Source organism: Hevea brasiliensis, chromosome 9 (genome assembly GCF_030052815.1).
Source record: "Hevea brasiliensis isolate MT/VB/25A 57/8 chromosome 9, ASM3005281v1, whole genome shotgun sequence".
NCBI lineage: Eukaryota > Viridiplantae > Streptophyta > Magnoliopsida > Malpighiales > Euphorbiaceae > Hevea > Hevea brasiliensis.
Window position 1 is genome coordinate 58,964,797 of NC_079501.1, and position 5,892 is coordinate 58,970,688.

The 5,892-nt window shown below is 39.7% G+C and overlaps 1 long non-coding RNA gene across 1 annotated transcript; it reads right to left on the reverse strand.

Annotated features, from left to right (window-relative positions):
- Positions 1 to 4,054: 4,054 nt before the first annotated feature.
- Positions 4,055 to 5,017, reverse strand: LOC131183413 (uncharacterized). The gene is made up of 2 exons (XR_009151501.1): positions 4,847 to 5,017; positions 4,055 to 4,225 (listed from the first exon to the last, which is right to left on the reverse strand). It is a non-coding gene; the product is annotated as an uncharacterized LOC131183413 (long non-coding RNA).
- Positions 5,018 to 5,892: the final 875 nt, after the last annotated feature.

Below are 5,892 nucleotides of genomic sequence, written 5' to 3' on the forward strand. Positions count from 1 at the left end.
GAGACTCATGTGCTTCCTTCAAAATGACCTGCCTCAAATCAACATCATTAGGAACACATATTTTACCCTGGTGTAGCAATAGACCATCATCTCTGATTGAGAACTCTAGTTTATTGCCCTGCCGGACTTCTTCCAACAGCTTCTGATACCTTTCATCATTCTGAGCAGCCATTCTAATCTGATCAATCAACACTGGCTGTACATGCCATGCAACTGCTATCTGCTCCTCATCATTAATCTCTAAACTGGCATGTAATGATCTCAACTCATGTACTAAAGACAAAGGAGTAACCTGTAGACTTGCCATAGTCTTGCGACTTAGGGCGTCAGCCACAACATTAGCTTTCCCTGGCTGATAGTCTATTAGACAATCATAGTCTTTTATCAACTCTAACCATCTCCTCTGTCTCAAATTCAACTCTTTTTGGGTGCCCAAATACTTAAAACTCTTATGATCTGTGTAGATGTAGCACTTCTCCCCATACAAATAATGTCTCCAGATCTTAAGAGCAAACACGATAGCTGTAAGCTCTAAATCATGTGTTGGATAATTCCTCTCATGCGGTTTTAGCTGGCGTGATGCATAGGCAATGACATTTCTATCTTGCATTAACACACAACCTAACCCGTTGTGAGAAGCATCAGAATCGTATATTCTTTACCCAGTGTAGGTAAAGTCAGGACTGGAGCCTCAGTCAAACATCTCTTCAATTCATCAAAACTTTGCTAGCATTTGTCCGTCCACTGAAATTTCACATCCTTTCTAAGTAGCTTGGTCAATGGAGATGCCAACATGGAGAATCCCTTCACAAATCTACGGTAGTATCCAGTTAACCCCAGAAAATTGCGAATCTCTGTGACATTTCTGGGTGGCTTCCAATTAAGGACAGCTTCAATCTTGTTAGGATCTACCTTAATACCCTCTGCTGATACTATGTGCCCCAAAAAGGATATCTCCTTCAGCCAAAATTCACATTTCGACAATTTGGCATATAGCTGTTTCTCCCTCAAAGTCTGCAGTACAATCCGCAGATGTCTATCATGCTCTTCTGCATTCCTCGAATAAACCAATATATCATCAATAAATACCACAACAAACTGATCGAGGTATGGTCTGAAGATAGTGTTCATCAGATCCATAAAAGCAGCCGGAGCATTAGTTAACCCGAATGGCATGACCAAGAACTCATAATGGCCATAACAGGTTCTAAAGGCAGTTTTAACAATACTCTGCTCTTGTACTTTCAGCTGATAATAACTTGATCTCAGGTCAATTTTGGAGAACACAGCTGCACCCCTCAACTGATCAAACAAATCATCAATACGGGGTAATGGGTATCTGTTCTTTATTGTCACCTTATTCAACTGCCGATAGTCAATGCATAACCGGAGAGTGCCATCCTTCTTCTTAACAAACAATAATGGCGCTCCCCAAGGTGACACACTAGGGCAGATGAAGCCCTTATCAAGCAACTCTTGCAATTGTACTTTCAATTCTTTTAGTTCTGCAGGTGCCATTTTGTATGGTGTTATGGAGATTGGGTCCACACCAGGCATAACATCAATTTCAAACTGCACTACTCTTTCTGGAGGTAATCCTGGCAATTCATCAGGAAACACATCCAGAAAGTCACATCTGATAGGAATGTCCTTGATCTTTGGACTCCCCACTTGGGTGTCTATCACATGTGCCAAGTACACCTCACACCCTTTTCTAATCATTTTCCTGGCCAGTGCAACTGAAATGATGTTTGAAGGCACTAACAGTCTCTCCCCATGTATTACTACATCACCATACTGAGGAAGGCCAAAAGTGGTATCTTGATCTCTGATCAATCATGGCGTGATGCCTGGCTAACCAATCCATGCCCAAGATAATGTCATAATCTCTTAAGGGCATTTCAATCAAATCAGACAGAAAAGTGTGTCCTTGGATCACCAAAGGACAGTCCCTATATAACTTATTTACCCTGACCTCCTTGCCTAATGGACTAGTTACTAGCACATCATAGTCCATTGGTACACACTGAATAGCAGTTGAACACATCACACTAGCACTAACATACGAATGTGTGGAGCCAGGATCAAATAACACATACACATCTTGGTCAATGATGGAGAAATTACCAGCTACAACATCTGATGTTTCAGCCTCCTCCCTCTGACGCATGGTATACACTATGACTGGTGCGCCACTGGGTGATGGCTGGTTAACGATCTTTCGACTTCGGAAGTGCTACGGGACCCCTACCTCTACCTCTACCTCTAGCAACTGACGGTGACCCTCTAGGTGCAGAGACTTGGGTTGATCCTTCAGATGTGGCAAAAGATCCAGACCGGCGCGGACTAGTGTAATCCTTAGCGGAATGTTCGCTTCCTCCACAGTTAAAACATGCACCAGTAGCCTTGAAACAAACCCCACCATGAGTTCTACCACACGTTTCACACTGCCGGACCGATAGAGATCCTCGAAAAGCTTGTTGGGTCGACTGACCAGACCGAGGTGGTCTTTGGCCAGAAAATCTGCCTCTGCCTCTACGGGAGCTAGATCCCCCAAACTGTTTCCTCTTGCCAGAACCACTTTCAGTTGCTTGTCCAGTAGTCTTTTCAGCCTTCTCTTTCTCTTGTGAACCCTTCTTCACTGCCCTTTCGGATTCTATCCTTTCTAATTCCAAGGCTTGTGAGATCAATTCAGCAAAATTTTGATGTCTGAAACCCACAACTTGCATTCTCAGACTCTGCCTTAGCCCGAACTCAAACCTCTTGCATCTGTCTCTGGGGCTGGAGACTAAGCTTCCAGCATAGTGGCTTAGCCTTGAGAAATCTCTCATATTCTGCTACATTTCGGTTCCCTTGTTTCAAACTCAAGAATTCTTGCAACTTCATGTCCACATATGCATCAGGAACCCATTTCTGTCGAAACTCCCTCAAAAAGTCTGTCCATGTCAACACAGGTGGCTCAACCAGGCTGTGGGGGATGGTCTTCCACCATTCATATGCATCCCCTTGGAGAAGAGATACTGAATACTCGAACTTCAGCTCTTCCGTACATTGCAGCTTTCTAAAAGCCCGTTCCATTCTTTCTAACCACTGTTCTGCCTCCAGTGGATCCACAGTGCCTTTAAACTCGGTGGCCCCAAATTTCATCAATTTTTCATACTGCGGAGCTGAGGGCTGTGGTTGTGCTACAGGTACTGGCATTTGAGCTTGGAGTGGCACATTACCCGCCATTTGTTGGAAGAACGCAGCCATCTGCTGTACAAATTGAGCAGGAAACTGCGGTGCTGGAGCAGGAGCTGGAGTGGCTGACCCACTCACGTTCTGGAGTGCTGGGGCTTCCCCTTGAACCTCAGCCTCAACAGATTGTTCTTCGGAATGATCTCCTCCTTCCATTCTGTTTTTCACAAATTTTCTACTTCCTGAGATTAAACACAAGGAGGTTGACCTCCGTTAGTGCATATTCATGATGTAAATATGTCATATGTATCAATTTAAAGACACTTGAGCAGTTGTACTTATCAATAAAATGTTCATACACATAGTCAAAATTTATTGAAAAACCATGCTCTGATACCACTAAAACATGTCACACCTTACCCCTCCGTAAGGCATAACATGATCCCGTAGAATACTTAATGAACTACCAAACTTCACCTACCGATAACTCATTAAGTACCCTATAAGAGATTTTAAAACGATTTTCTTACATTTTGGAAGTGGTGAGCATTTTAGTGAGAATTAAAAATCATTTATTCAAGCTTAAATACTAGTAAAAATTTTGTCCATTTTAAATTTTGCTGCAATTTTTATAAAAATTTTGACAGAGTTCTGTTTGAAAAGCTAGATGTGATTCTTCAATTACCTAAAAAAACACTTCCAAAAATATTTCACAACTCCCAACCTTCAATAACTCAATCAACTCAGTTCAACACACTTCAAAATAATTTCACAATACAAAACAAGATTTCTCATCTCAAAATATTTAATATCTCCATTCACAAGCATAAAATGAGAAATTCATAAGTACAAATATTAAATTTACAGAAGAAAATCCAAAAAATATTATTACAATTTATTTACAACTGCTCAACCACATTGATACATACAACATTTCCATATTTACATCAAAATTATCTACAAGGGTATAAAATAATACCCGTACAAAAGCTTGATGTGATCTTCAACTCAGTAGCAGCTCACTCTGCTGCTTTTTCCTTGCTCTTATCTGCGACAGCAAAATAAGCCATCGCTGAGTATAAAAATCCTCAGTGGTGCACAATAAAAATTTAAAATGCCATAAATAAATCATTCATTGCCAAATATACTTTAAATATTTCTCAATCACATTTCACAAATAGCCAAGTTCATAATAACACCATTTTGTCAAATAATCTATTAAACACAGTTTAGTCAAACAATTTCATAAACACAGTGTTGCCAAGTCATACACAACTTAAGCCATGACACAAAATTTCCGATCAATGCCGCGTTGTACACCACGACAAAGCAATCTCAACCCCATTAATGAAAATCAATGAGGGAGGTGGCTAGCTAGCTAATGAGTACTCATTCGATCTACAACCTCAACTGGCAAGCCAGAGATGGAGGAAAATAAATGATCTCAACCCCATAAATGGAGGAGGAATAATAAGTAATTGTCATGCTAAGTGTGAATCAAAAATCCATTTCAAACATTTCATTCAAATATTGCATACAAAAATCAAATCAATTTCCAAAGTTACAATTTGGTTGCAAGGTGGCAACATAAAAGTTCATAAATTCATAATGCGTACTAAATCAATTTTTCAAGGATAAAATGCTTAAATAGGGTTTATTGTGCACAAACCTCAAACGAGTCGTCCCTTAGCCTCGACTCGGTTCCTCGGGTTCCTTCCCGATATTCTTCTCAACTGAAACACACAATTTTACAATGTTTCAGTACTAGAACTTAACATAAATCCAAAATAAATTTAGCTTCACAATTACCTAGCTCTAACGTGCTAAATTCAACGTTCTTTAAATTTTGTGTTTCGGGTTACTATTCACTGCACTATTCAAGTCAAATAGTTGACTTTCTAAGGCTTAATAGATATGGGAACTCCAACTTCACCCACATACTACATTTTGGTCATTAAACTTGTTGGTTTTGGTCATTTTCTCAAAGCTTAGGTCATTTTGGCAAAATTGCAAATTTTCGGTTTTGGTGCTCTGAAGTTGCACTGTTCCATTGGTCAATCTACTGTTAGAATTTGGCAAAACTTCCTTCATAGAAAATATTCCTTATTGTCTCAAGTGTATTCTCATTTTTGGATCACCCCAATCAGAGTTTTGTAGCTCAAGTTATAGCCAAAATACGATTCTTTGTTCACGTGCAATCGTTTATCTTTGCAATTATGGTTCTGGCAGATTTTTGGTCCAACTTCATTCAGTAATTTGATCGAGTTAAGTTCATAATTTGGTCTAATTTCCCTCACACAAAATGTTCTACTATGTCTTAGGTTTCCATCGGTTCAAGAATCGCCTAAATTGGAGTTTTCTAGAGAGAGTTATAGCCATTGGAACTTTACTGCTCAATGGCAATTCTGCAGAGTTGCAGGTTCAATAACTCAACTTTGTTCAATAATTTGACTAGGTTAATGGCATAATTTGGGGTGGTGTTCTTCATGAAAGTTTTAGATCTATGTCTTATCTAATTGCTGGTAAACTTTCAGATCAATTTAACCTTCCTAGCTCGAGTTATGACCAAATGAACAATTATTGCTCATTTGGTCAGTTTGTGCAGTGGCAGCCTGCTCTCATTTCATTTTGGTCAATTGGTTCACTAAGTTTTGGGCAGTTTTTGGGCATGGTTCCTCAATGAAAATTGTGTCATTTTATGTCTATTTTCATCCC